The sequence below is a fragment of the Carcharhinus amblyrhynchos genome, chromosome 1, assembly GCF_965287045.1.
Source record: "Carcharhinus amblyrhynchos chromosome 1, sCarAmb.v2.hapA, whole genome shotgun sequence".
Lineage (NCBI taxonomy): Eukaryota > Metazoa > Chordata > Chondrichthyes > Carcharhiniformes > Carcharhinidae > Carcharhinus > Carcharhinus amblyrhynchos.
In genome coordinates this window covers 169,980,351-169,993,495 of record NC_137324.1, presented here as the reverse complement: position 1 = coordinate 169,993,495, position 13,145 = coordinate 169,980,351, and positions in this window count along the sequence as shown.

The window sequence follows — 13,145 nt, the reverse complement described above, 5'->3', positions numbered from 1 at the left end:
AAAGGGATAGAGCCTGTTTAAGGTGCTTTGCTGGAGAGTCAGCGCAGACTCAACGGGCCAAATGGCCTCCTTCTGCATGGTAGAGATTCTATGATTTTTTTCACATCAGTCAGGTTAGTGTTTCAAAGTGGGTTCTTTGGGCAGAGTCCTGGGGGAAAGGCGGGTGGGGGAGTGGGGATAGTGGAGGCCTGACCTTTCCTTGTAGGATCCAGAGGAGCACTCCTGCTCTTCTGATTTTCAGAAGGCATTTGACAAGGTGCCTCACAAGAGGTTATTGCAGAAGGTAAGGGGGCATGGAGTTGGGGGTAGGGTGTTAGTGTGGATAGAGGATTGGCTGTCAAATAGGAGGCAGAGAGTGGGGGTTAATGGGTGCTATTCGGATTGGCGGTTGGTGACTAGTGGAGTGCCCCAGGGGTCGGTGCTGGGGCCTCAGCTATTTACCATTTATATAGATGATCTGGAGGAGGGAACCGAGTGTATGGTGTCGAAATTCGCTGATGACACCAAGATTGGTGGAACGGCAAATTGCGGGGAGGGTGTGGAGAGTCTGCAGAAGGATCTAGATAGGCTGGGCGAATGGGCCAGGAACTGGCAAATGGAATTTAATGTTGGCAAGTGCGAGGTGGTCCACTTTGGTAGGAATAATGGTAGGAAGGACTATTACTTACGTGGCAAAAAACTGCAGCAGGCGACGGTGCAGAGGGACCTCGGGGTCCTTGTGCATGAGTCGCAAAAACCCAGCCTGCAGGTGCAGCAGGTGGTCAGGAAGGCTAATGGGATGCTGGCCTTCATAGCGAGGGGGATTGAATATAAAAGTAGGGAGGTCTTGCTGCGGCTGTATAGGGCATTAGTGAGGCTGCAGCTGGAGTACTGTGTGCAGTTTTGGTCGCCGCACTTACGCAAGGATATTTTGGCCTTGGAGGGAGTGCAGAGGAGGTTTACTAGGCTGATACCAGGGTTGAGGGGGTTGAGCTATGAGGAGAGGCTGAATAAACTAGGCTTGTACTCGTTAGAGTTTAGAAGAATGAGGGGGGATCTCATTGAGATATATAAGATGATGAATGGGATGGATAGGATAGAGGTGGAGAGACTCTTCCCGCTCAGAAAGGACAGTAGGACTAGGGGGCACAGCCTCAAGATAAAGGGGGGGGCGGTTTAGAACGGAGTTGAGGAGGAACTTCTTCACTCAAAGGGTGGTGAATCTCTGGAATTCTCTGCCCGTTGACGTGGTGGAGGCTGCCTCGCTAAATATTTTTAAGACGCAGGTAGATAGGTTTTTGATAAGAGAGGGGATTAAGGGTTATGGGGAGAGGGCGGGAATGTGGAACTGAGCCACGACAGATCAGCCATGATCTTATTGAATGGCGGGGCAGGCTCGAAGGGCTAGATGGCCTACTCCTGCTCCTATTTCTTATGTTCTTATGTTCTTCTTAGCTAAGTTGAAACCAGAGTATGAATGGATTCCTGCATGTTAAAACAGCCTCAGGTTCTGAATCCTGTTCTGTATGAGTCAGCTCGTTAAAAGCGAAGCATCATCCATGATCTTCTGATCACTTTTCAGTTTGAGAGTTCATTCTCTCCTCAGCGTATCGGCTGTCAGTTGTGGTTCGGTTAGTGACATTCTTGCCTCTGATTCAGAAAGTTTGTGGGTTAAAAACCCACTGCAAAGGCTTGTGGAGACAACTAAGACCGTGCTCCCAACACAAGTACTGAGCGAATGTCGCGCTCTCTCTCAGCTGAGACCTTTAAACTAATGCCCTATCTACTCTCTCTGTTGGATGAAGAAGACCAGGCGCTGTTCTCCCTGTTGTCTGGGCCAATATTTGATTTGATTTGCTTTGATTTAATTTTTTATTTCCACATGTATTGGTATAGTGTGAAAAGTACTGTTTCTTGTGCGCTGTACAGACAAAGCATGTCATACATAGAGAAGGAAAGGAGCGGGTGCAGGATGTAGTGTCATAGTCATAGCTAGGGTGTAGAGAAAGATCAGCTTAATGCGAAAGTCTGACATCAGCAGGGAAGAAGCTGTTCTTGCGTCGGTCGGTACGTGATCTCTGAGTTTTGTATCTTTTGCCCAACGGAAGAAGGTGGTAGAGAGAATGTCCAGGGTAGCTGGGGGTCCTTGATTGTGCTGCCTGCTTTTCTGAGGCAGCGGGAAGTGTAGACAGAGTCAATGGATGGGAGGCTGGTGTGAGCGATGGACTGCGTTCACAGCCCTTCGTAGTTTCTTGTGGTTGTGGTCAGAGAAGAAGCCATGTCAAGCTGTGGTACATCAAGAAAGGATGGTTTCTCTGGTGCATCTGCAAAAATTGATGAGAGCCGTACTGAATTTTCAGAACGTTCATAGCCTCCTGAGAAAGTAGATGTGTTGGTGAGCTTCCTTAACTATACTGCTGACATTATTTCTCCCCAGGCCTAATCGCATTACTGCTCATGGGATCTTGGCTGCTGCATTTCCGACACTGCAAGACTTCAAAGGAGTTGCGTTGGCACTTTGGGATGCCGTGAGGCGCTAACTATTTTGTTAACCTTCTTCGCGCTGCATTGGTTCCTGCCGTTTGCATTTCCAGGACCGACCGTGAGGTTGCTGTGATGCACCTTCCCACCTGGACTCAGCAGAAAAGCTCCCGTTCACTGGGAAGGGAAGGAGAGGGATTTAGCAAGGGGACTGGAATTGAGGGAAGTTTATGCCCACCAGGTTTGCGGATACGTTAATGAGCTCCACTGGGACAGGCAGCTATCAGTCACATTTCTACACTCCAGCACCACCAAGCCCCATATCAGCAGCTCCTGTCCAGTCATCAAACAACCACGGGGCATAAAATAATTGGGAAGTAGAAAGATCCTGCTTTCCATATTGCGAAAGAAGAGAAATAATCAGAAGTCGGTCATTCCCTCTGCCCTGTCCCTACCAATTACCACTGCGACTGGGAATCCGTAAGATTAAACGTTTCTTGCGCTCATTCCGTCTGCAACAGGAGAGTTTTGTGCTTTTTGATGCATCATATCTAATCTGCCTCCCCTCCTGTCACCTTTTGTGTTTCTTTATTTGTTATTAGCCCGCTGCAGCGTAGTTAAAAAGAGGTTTCGCCTCCTTTGTTCAAAAAAAAAATGAAGCACTTACATCAAGGTCATTGTTCGAGTGGAATTCACTGCGGGGAAGGGTACTAAAACCTCCAGATATCTAAAGGAAAATCAAAATATTTGATATGAAATATTTATCAGTATTCTTTGGCTGCTGCTAATTGCACTGAATCTGGAGCATTGACTGCAGTCTCCCTCTCCTCAAAGGCTTACATTTTAATTTGGATGCTATAATTGCAATAAAGTTGCATTGGAATGATAGAGGGAAGGAAGACTGTATTTTTTAAGTCCCTGTTTCTATGGCAGTAATATCTCTCTCCAGCTGAAACATGCCGACCAGTAGAACCGTACGGCCAGCCTGTCAAGTGTACACAAGCCACAAACCCTGTAAGAGCGGCATGCCAGGATCCTCCTGCAGTATTGGCGATTTATTTATTAATTGGCTCACGCTGTAACCAACTGAAGTTCAAATATTAATTTCACTGGCAGAAGGCAGATCCAATGTGTACCACTTAGAAGTGGAACTAATTCTCTATCATATTTCATTGCCGGAGGAGGCCATTCAGCCCTCTGTGCCTGTGTCAGCTCTTTGAAGGCTCTATCCACTTAATCCTATTGCCCTGTGATCTTTTCCCCTTGGTTCTGCATTATGTTTTCAACCGTCTATTCGAATTCCTTTGGAAAGTTACTATTGAACCTGCTTCCACATTCCAATTCAGGTCTTCTTGAGTAAAGAAAATTATCCTCCTTTGTCAATTTTCGCAGCGTCTTCAGATTACTGGCCCTGCTCTTTGTGGAAACCTTAAAGCTTAAAGTTTAAGTTCATTTATTAGTTCATAAGTTCATAAGATATAGGAGCAGAATTAGGCCATTCGGCCCATCGAGTCTGCTCCGCCATTTGATCATGGCTGATATGCTCCTCATCCCCATTTTCCCACCTTCTCCCTATAACCCTTCAACCCATCACCAATTAAAAATCTGTCTAACTCCTCCTTAAATTTACCTCCTGTCTCAGCATCCACCACACTTGGGGTAGCGAATTCCACAGATTCACAACCCTTTGGGAGAAGTAGTTTCTCCTCAACTCTGTATTAAATTTGCTACCCCTTGTCCTAAGTCTATGACCTCTCGTCCTAGAATGTCCCACCAGCGGAAGCATCCCTACTTTATCCATACCTTTTATCATCTTGTATACCTCAATTTGATGTCCCCCTCATTCTCCTAAATTCCAGAGAGTTTAGGCCCAAACTGTTCAATCTCTCTTCATACGACAAACCCCTCATCCCTGGGGTCAATCTGGTGAACCTCCTCTGAACTGCCTCCATTGCTGCCTCACAGTGCCAGAGACTGGGGTGTGAATCTGGCCTTGGGTGACTGTGCACAGTTTGCACATTCTCCCCGTGTCTGCGTGGGTTTCCTCCGGGGGAGGGTTAGAACATAAGAAATAAGAACATAAGAAATAGGAGCAGGAGTAGGCCATCTAGCCCTTCGAGCCTGCCCCGCCATTCAATAAGATCATGGCTGATCTGTCGTGGCTCAGTTCCACTTTCCCGCCCTCTCCCCATAACCCTTAATCCCTTCTCTTATCAAAAACCCATCAACCCGCTTCTTAAAAATATTTAGCGAGGCAGCCTCCACCACTTCAACGGGCAGAGAATTCCAGAGATTCACCACCCTTTGAGTGAAGAAGTTCCTCCTCAACTCCGTTCTAAACCGCCTCCCCTTTATCTTGAGGCTGTGCCCCCTAGTCCTACTGTCTTTTTTGAGCGGGAAGAGTCTCTCCACCGCTATCCTATCCATCCCATTCATCATCTTATACGTCTCAGTGAGATCTCCCCTCATTCTTCTAAACTCTAACGAGTACAAGCCTAGTTTATTCAGCCTCTCCTCATAGCTCAATCCCCTCAACTCCGGTATCAGCCTAGTAAACCTCCTCTGCACTCCCTCCAGGGCCAAAATATCCTTGCGCAGGTGCGGCGCCCAAAACTGCACACAGTACTCCAGCTGCGGCCTCACCAATGCCCTATACAGCTGCAGCAAGACCTCCCTACTTTTATATTCAATCCCCCTCGCTATGAAGGCCAGCATCCCATTCGCCTTCCTGACCACCTGCTGCACCTGCAAGCTGGGTTTTTGCGATTCATGCACAAGGACCCCGAGGTCCCTCTGCACCGTCGCCTGCTGCAGTTTTTCGCCACGTAAGTAATAGTCCTTCCTACCATTATTCCTACCAAAGTGGACCACCTCACACTTGCCAACATTAAATTCCATTTGCCATTTCCTGGCCCATTCGCCCAGCCTATCTAGATCCTTCTGCAGACTCTCCACACCCTCCGCACAATTTGCCGTTCCCCCAATCTTGGTGTCATCAGCAAATTTCGACACCCTGCACTCGGTTCCCTCCTCCAGATCATCTATATAAATGGTAAATAGCTGAGGCCCCAGCACCGACCCCTGGGGCACCCCACTAGTCACCATCCGCCAATCCGAATAGCACCCATTGACCCCCACTCTCTGCCTCCTATTTGACAACCAATCCTCTATCCACGCTAACACCCTACCCCCAACTGGGTTGGGTCTAGTAAGATGGTCTATTGGAGAGTCGGACCCAACGGGCTGAATGGCCTCTTTCTGCACTATCGGGATTCTATGGGACATGAACTCAAACATCTTTAATACTGATTTTTGATTATTCTTTGCATACCATTTTACCTCCCTTGGCACAGCTGCTGTATAAGAGCTGGACCTACCAGGTGACACACAATGCATTATCCTGATGCTAAGGTGATGCATTGTCCCGTCAAGATCGCAAGGTCTAACTGTGGTCGATAGTCTCTTACAAACATCCCGAGATCGATTAGAGGGCCACTTCTTCCCTCCTCCATTAACCAAAGAAAGAAACAACAGAAGATTATTTGTCCTTGCTTAAGATTTGTAACAAACTTTGACGCTTTCAAATCCAACACTCAAATATAAACATCCAAATAGAAAGGTTTCAGTGAATTCCTTATTCAGGAAGCTGTTTTAGAGAATTGAATGTTCCCCTGGTTTTGCCCCATGTCAGTATTGAGACCAGCTATAGCACAGATTCAATATAAAGACCTTCCTTTCTGACCTAGCAACCTCTGAGCAGCATTACACCATCCCTTTCCCCCAATCCACAATCTTGACTATGTGGCATTACCAATTTGGTGGCAAATTGTGAGGAATGTTGTGGTTCTGGGCTGGCGCCCAGTAAAATTGGATTGAAGCTTTCCAAATGTCACTGCGGGGACCCTTAAAGGCAGCACGGAAGGGGAGATTTTAATCTCAAAAGTCTGGTTCCAGAGATGAAAGGGGTGCGTGCTAACTTACTGCACCACTTGGTCTCCTGAAACCAGTATAGTCCCCCCAGTTTAAATGGGGACCGCGGAGGTTTATTAAACTCACATGTACCAGTGAGGGAGTAAAGATGGTGTAAAGTAAAATGGTGCCACGTAATGGAAGAAATAACTTGTACAATAGCAGCAAAGAACTGGGCAAAGATAAATATTCCAAGAGCCACGTGGCCATTAGCCAACAGAATGCATTTGAGGGTAATGTATATAAGCAGAAGATAAAAATGAGGGAGGAAAGATGAGAAGGTTGTGTTGATAGGGTTAGGCACATAAGGCTGAGAGGAGGCTCATGTGGCGTATAAATATCAGCATGGAATCAATCGAGTTAAATGGTCTGTTTTTCTGCCATATGTTGTATAGAATCATAAAATTCCTCCAGTGCAGAAGGAGGCCGTTCAGCCCATCGAGTCTGCATCAACAACAATCCTACCCATAGCCTATTCCCGTAACCCCACATATTTACCCCACTAAACCCTCTAACCTATGCATCCCAGGACACTAAGGGGCAACTTAGCATAGCCAATCAACCTAACCTGCACATCTTTGGACTGTGGGAGGAAACCGGAGCACCCGGAGGAAACCCACGCAGACACAGGGAGAATGTGCAAACTCCACATAGAGAGTGACCCAAGCCGAGAATCAAACCCAGACCCCTGGAGCTGTGAGGTAGCAGTGCTAACCACTATGCTGTTCTATGATCGTATATTTTTTTTTAAGTTTATTCATATATTTATTCATCACAAGTAGGCTTACATTAACACTGCAATAAAGTTACTGTGAAAATCCATTAGTCGCCACATTCCGGCGCCTGTTTGGGTACACTGGGAGAGAATTTAGCATGGCCAGCTCACCTAACTAGCATATCTTTTGAACTGTGGGCAGAAGCCAGAACACCCGGAGGAAACCCATGCAGACATGGGGGGAATGTGCAGATTCACATAGATAGTGACCGTAGCCAGGAATCAAACCTGGTCCCTGGCGCTGTGAGGCAGCAGTGCTTATCACTGTGTATCAATCATTTAGTCACCAATCACATGCTCTTATTCAAAGCATTTTCTAATCAGACATTTTCTCTCAATTTTTTGAATTTTCCCCATTGATGATCTCTCTCCTGTTCTCTCTATCTTCTCCATAGTTTGCAGTATGGCATGGTCATGAGAATCATCAATCCTCCTCCATGATCAACCAACCGGACTATCTACAACAACTTACATTTATATAGCACCTTTAATGTAATAAAACACTCTTTGGAATTTCACCAGAGCATTATCAAACTAAATACGACACCAAACCACATACAAAGATATTGGGATTGATGGACCTCAGGGGAGCTGAAAACCAGGACATTTATACAATGACCTTTAAACTTGGTCGGTGGCACTGCTGCCTCACACTGCCAGGGATCGGGTTCGATTCCTGGCTCAGGTCGCTGCCTGCATGAAGTTTGCACATTCTCCCTGTGTCTGTGTGGGTTTCGTCCGGGCGCTCCCACAGTCCAGGGTTAAGTAGGTTGGCCATGCTAAATTGCCCCTTCGTGTCAGGGGAACTTGCAGGCCTGCGTAATGGGGATAGGGCCTGGATGGGATTGTGGTCGGTGCAGACTCGATGGGCTGAATAGCCTCCTTCTGCGCTGTAGGGAATTCTATGATTCTATTGAATGAGCTAAAGCTCATGCGAAAGAGGTAGGTTTTAAGGGGTGAGCCTTCAAGGAGGAAAAAGAGGGCAGGAATTCCAAAACTTACGGCATGGGTGACTGACGGCATCAGTGATATAGCAATTAAAATCAGGAACTCTGTGTAATAACATCAAGGCGACTCATAGTGGCTTGAAGTTATAAAGGGTTTTTCTTTAAAACCGACAATAAATAGATATATACAAACAAGGGACTGATAAAAGTGACAACACACGTACTCTCCACTCATCCCCCGCTGAGCTCATCCCCCTGAGCCAGGATACACACTCTCACACCCGGGTCGCTCAGCTTCCCACGCTGCCACTCCATAGGGTCTGACCCAATCACATGATCCTCAGGGATCACCACCCTTAAAGGGGCCACTCTGGAGGCCAGAATTCGCAGAGTGCTGATCTCTCAGAGGGTCGTAAGGGGAATACTTGAGGACTCGGGGTCTGTGCTCGTTGGAGTTCAGAGGGATGAGGGGGGAATCTTACTGAAACTTACAGGATGCTGCGAGGCCTGGATAGAGTGGACGTGGAGAGGATATTTCCGCTAGCAGGAAAAACTAGAACCGGAGGGCACAACCTTAGGCTACAGGGACGATCCTTTAAAACAGAGATGAGGAGGAATTTCTTCAGCCAGAGAGTGGTGAATCTGTGGAACTCTTTGCCGCAGAAGGCTGTGGAGGCCGGGTCATTGAGTGTCTTTAAGACAGAGATAGACACATTCTTGATTAATAAGGGGGTCAGGAGTTATGGGGAAAAGGCAGGAGAATGGGGATGAGAAAAATATCAGCCATGATTGAATAGCGGAGCAGACTCGATGGGCTGAGTGGCCTAATTCTGCTCTTATGTCTTATGGTCGTGGGGCTGGAGGTGATGACAAAGATAGGGAAGGGGGCGAGGACGTGGAGAGATTTGAAAGCGAGGATGAGAATTTTGGAATCAGTGCGTTGCTTGACCTGGAGCCCAGTTTAGGTCAGAGGGCACAGGGGTGAAGTTTGAGTGGGTCACTTAGTCGACGGCATTCACTGATCTCATCCGTAGCCACCCCCGTTGCCAACGAGAATGGTGAATTTGGCCTTCAGCTTGGTGTTTACCCTTCAAACACCGGAGAATCCCAACCGCAGACGAGGTGGAAGATTTTCGGCGATCGCTTTGGATCTCATTTTAGGATCTGTACAGGACGAGCTCGTAGTAAACTCAGACCAGAAGCTCTCTCCTCTTTGCTGATTTCTGCAGGACATCTGTGAAACTAGTTGAAACAGCCAGACAGTTCCCACTATACCACCCCCCCCTCCCAGCACCCCCCGACAACATCATTTCACACCAGCATCTTGTAACAATACACCTGCAGGTAAGTCTCCAAAAAAACACAGGGGGGAAACTGAGACAGGAAAGTGACTTCAGCACTGCCTGATCCACGGACCTTCATTTAAATTTTTTTAAAAAATATATTAAAGAAAAGCAAACGCAAAAGAAAAACTAGATAACACTGAAAAAGAAAGGCATATAAAATCACAGAACAGTGCTCACTTTGATCTGACTGCCAGAACAGTCAAGTTTGGGAACAGCAATGATGAGGGAAAAAGATAAAGGAGAGGTTTTTAAAAAAAATCAAAGTCTCAGCCGCTGTGAATTTCTCTTAAATGTGCAGCTGATCTTTTTTTTCGATGTTGATGTGTGCGGACTGTATTCACTGCAATCTATTCAATTAGGACGGAATCAACAAAGGTCGCTGCTGGGTTGGAGTTCCTCAGCTTGGATCATGTGAACCGATGTCCCACAGAAGCTGATCCTTAATGCTGGTCCGATTAATGTCAACGAACTGCCGGCAAGCCAAAGATTTTAATCGAGGGCCCTGAATTCCGACCCCGTGTCGCTCAACTTCTGAAGTCCCTTTCATATTTCGTTTAACTCTTCACTCTCCGCCTCCAGCCAGTTCCCATTCTGCTGCGGTGGACAGCAATCAAAAACCTCTCGCTCTTTTGTCTGAGCCTCAATATTAGCAGCCCTGGAAATACCCAAAACAGATCAAAAGAAGAGGCCCTTACAGATGCTGCCAGACCTGCTGAGATTTTCCAGCAGTGACTCTTTTCGTTTCACATTCCAGCATCCACAATAATTCGCTTTTATCCTGGAATTATTCATATCAGTTCCCTCACAACGCCCCAATTTCTTTGTTTATTATTGTCACATGTATTGGGACACAGTGAAAAGTATTGTTTCTTGCCCACTATACAAACAAATCGTACTGTTCATAGAGTACACAGGGAAGAAGGAATGCAGAGGGTGCAGAATGTAGTGTTACAGTCACAGCTAGGGTGTAGAGCAAGATCAGCTTAATATGAGGTAAGTCCATTCAAAAGTCTAACGGCAGCAGGGAAGAAGCTGTTCTTGAGTTGGTTGGTACATGATCTCAGATTTTTGTATCTTTTTCCCAATGGAAGAAGGTGGAAGACAGAATGTCCGGGGTTCGTGGGGTCCTTGATTACGCTGGCTGCTTTTCCGAGGCAGCGGGAAGTGTAGACAGATTCCATGAATGGGAGGCTGGTTGCGTGTTGGACTGGGTTACATTCACAGCCCTTATAGTCTTTTGCGGTCTTGGTCAGAGCAGGAGGCGTACCAAGCTGTGACACCACCAGAAAGAATGCTTTCTATGGCCCTTCTGTAAAATTCGATCAGAATCATAGCCGACATGCCGAATTTCCTTAGCCTTCTGAGAAAGTAGAGGCATTGGTGGGCTTCCTTAACTATAGTGTCGGCATGAAGGGGCCAGAACAGGTTGTTGGTGATCTGGACACCTAGAAACCTGAAGCGCTCGACCCTTTCTACTTCATCCCCATCGCTGGACTACCCTTCCTGAAGTCGATGACTATCTCCTTCATCTATCTGACATTGAGGGAGAGATTATTGTTGTCGTGCCATTTCACCAGATGCTCTATCTCTTTCCTGTACTCAATATCTCATGTATGGTGGGCGTTACTACTTCTAACTTTACAGAATTAGTAAGAGAAGATACAAGATAAGGGAAAACAGTCAGCAGAGACTCCATGGTGAGAACTGAGAAGGAAGAGATGATTTCAAACACTAACCGGTGTAGTATTCGCCGTGGCTTAGTTGGTAGCACTTTTGCCCCTGAATCACAAACCTGTGGATTCAGGTCCCGCTCCTGGGTTTAAGCATGTGCAGATCAAGGCGGACACTCCAGTGCAGCACCAAGAGAGCACCGCACTTCCAGAGGTACTATGAGATATTCTCTATATGCTTGCCTAGGTGCAATATTGAGGTAACACAGGGAAGTTATTCTTGGTGTCCCGGTCAAAATCTATCCCGCAAACAGCATTGCAAAAAATTACAGATTATTTGGCAATGATTACAAAATCACACAGTGTTGAGAAGTCCCTTTGGTCAATTGCATCTATTCTGATATGTGAGAAACTCCTGACCTACCAGCCTAATCTCATCTACCAGCACTTGGCCCATAGTCTTGACGTGCCAAGTACTCACCCAGGTACGTTTTAAAGGATGTGAGACAATCCATGTTCACCACCCTCCCAGGCAGCACATTCCAGACCATAACCACCCTCTGGGTGAACACATTTTTCCTTGTATCTCTCCTAAACCTCCTGCCCCTCACCTTGAACCTGTGTCCCCTTGTGACTCACCCTTCAGCTAAGGAGAACAGCTGCTCTTTATCCATCCCACTCTGTCCATGCCCCTCATAATCTTGTACACATTGATCAGGTCGCCCCCTCAGACTTCTCTGCTCCAATGAAAAAAGCCCAAGTTTACCCAACCTCTCTTCACAACTTAATGTTCCATTCCAGGCAGCATCCTGGGGAATCTCCTCTGCACCCCCTCCAGTACAATCACATCCTTCCTATAACGTGACGACCAGAACTGCACACAATACTCTAGCAATGGCCTTACTAAAGTTCTGTACAACTCCAACATGACTTCCCTGCTTTTATAATTCTACTTCAATTGATAAAGGGAAGTATGATATCTGTCTTTTTCACCACCCTACTAACATGCTCTTCTGCCTTCAGAGATCTGTGGACAAACACGTCAAGGTCCCTTTGTTCCTCAGAACCTCCAAGTGTCATGCCGTTCATTGCCAAATTACTCCTTCCAAAGTGTATAACCTTACACTTTTCAGGGTTAAATTTTAACTGCCACTTAACCGCTCATTTGACCATTGGGTCTATATCGTCCTGTCATCCACGACACTCAACCAAACTCAATCTCATTGTCAGCCACATTGATAAATGTTGACTGAGTACAGAGGTAAGTCTGTAATGCCAATACAACCAGACCAGAAAGAAGAGTTGTCTATGGGTCTCCTGATGGCAGCTGTCAAGCGGCAGAATGCATCGCTTCAGAAGGTTTCAGGAAAGGCAAAGTTGTCTTAAAGGGAGGTTTTAATTTGCATGTAAATAAGAGACGCACAGCTTGAGATTGCAAATGGGTGAATTTTTCTGAGTGCATTTGAGGTAGCTTTCTGAAGCATCATGTTCTACAGTTGGCAATGCTGTATTAGAATCAGTAATGTTCCCTCGCCATTAGATTATTGTTTATCATAATAGGATCCCTACAGTGTAGAAAGAGACCATTCAGCCCATCGTGCCTGCAATGACAGGGCATCTTAACCAGGCCCTATCCCAGTAAACCCTACATATTTATCCCACTAATCCCCCTAAACTCAGGGGAAATTTAGCATGGCCACTCAACCTAGCCTGCACATCTTTGAAGTGTGGGAGGAAACCAGAGCACCCAGAGGAGACCCACATAGGGAGAACATGCAAACTCCACACAGGCAGTCACCAAAGCTGGAACTGAACTGGGTCCCTGGCACTGTGAGGCAGCATTGCTAACCACTGTACCACCCCAAATCATAATATGATTGAATTCAATGTCAGGTTTAAGAAAAAGCACAATTAATAGTCATCTAGATTTGAGTAAGGCCTAACTTTAATGAGGCGGGACAGAAACTGGTGAAAACTA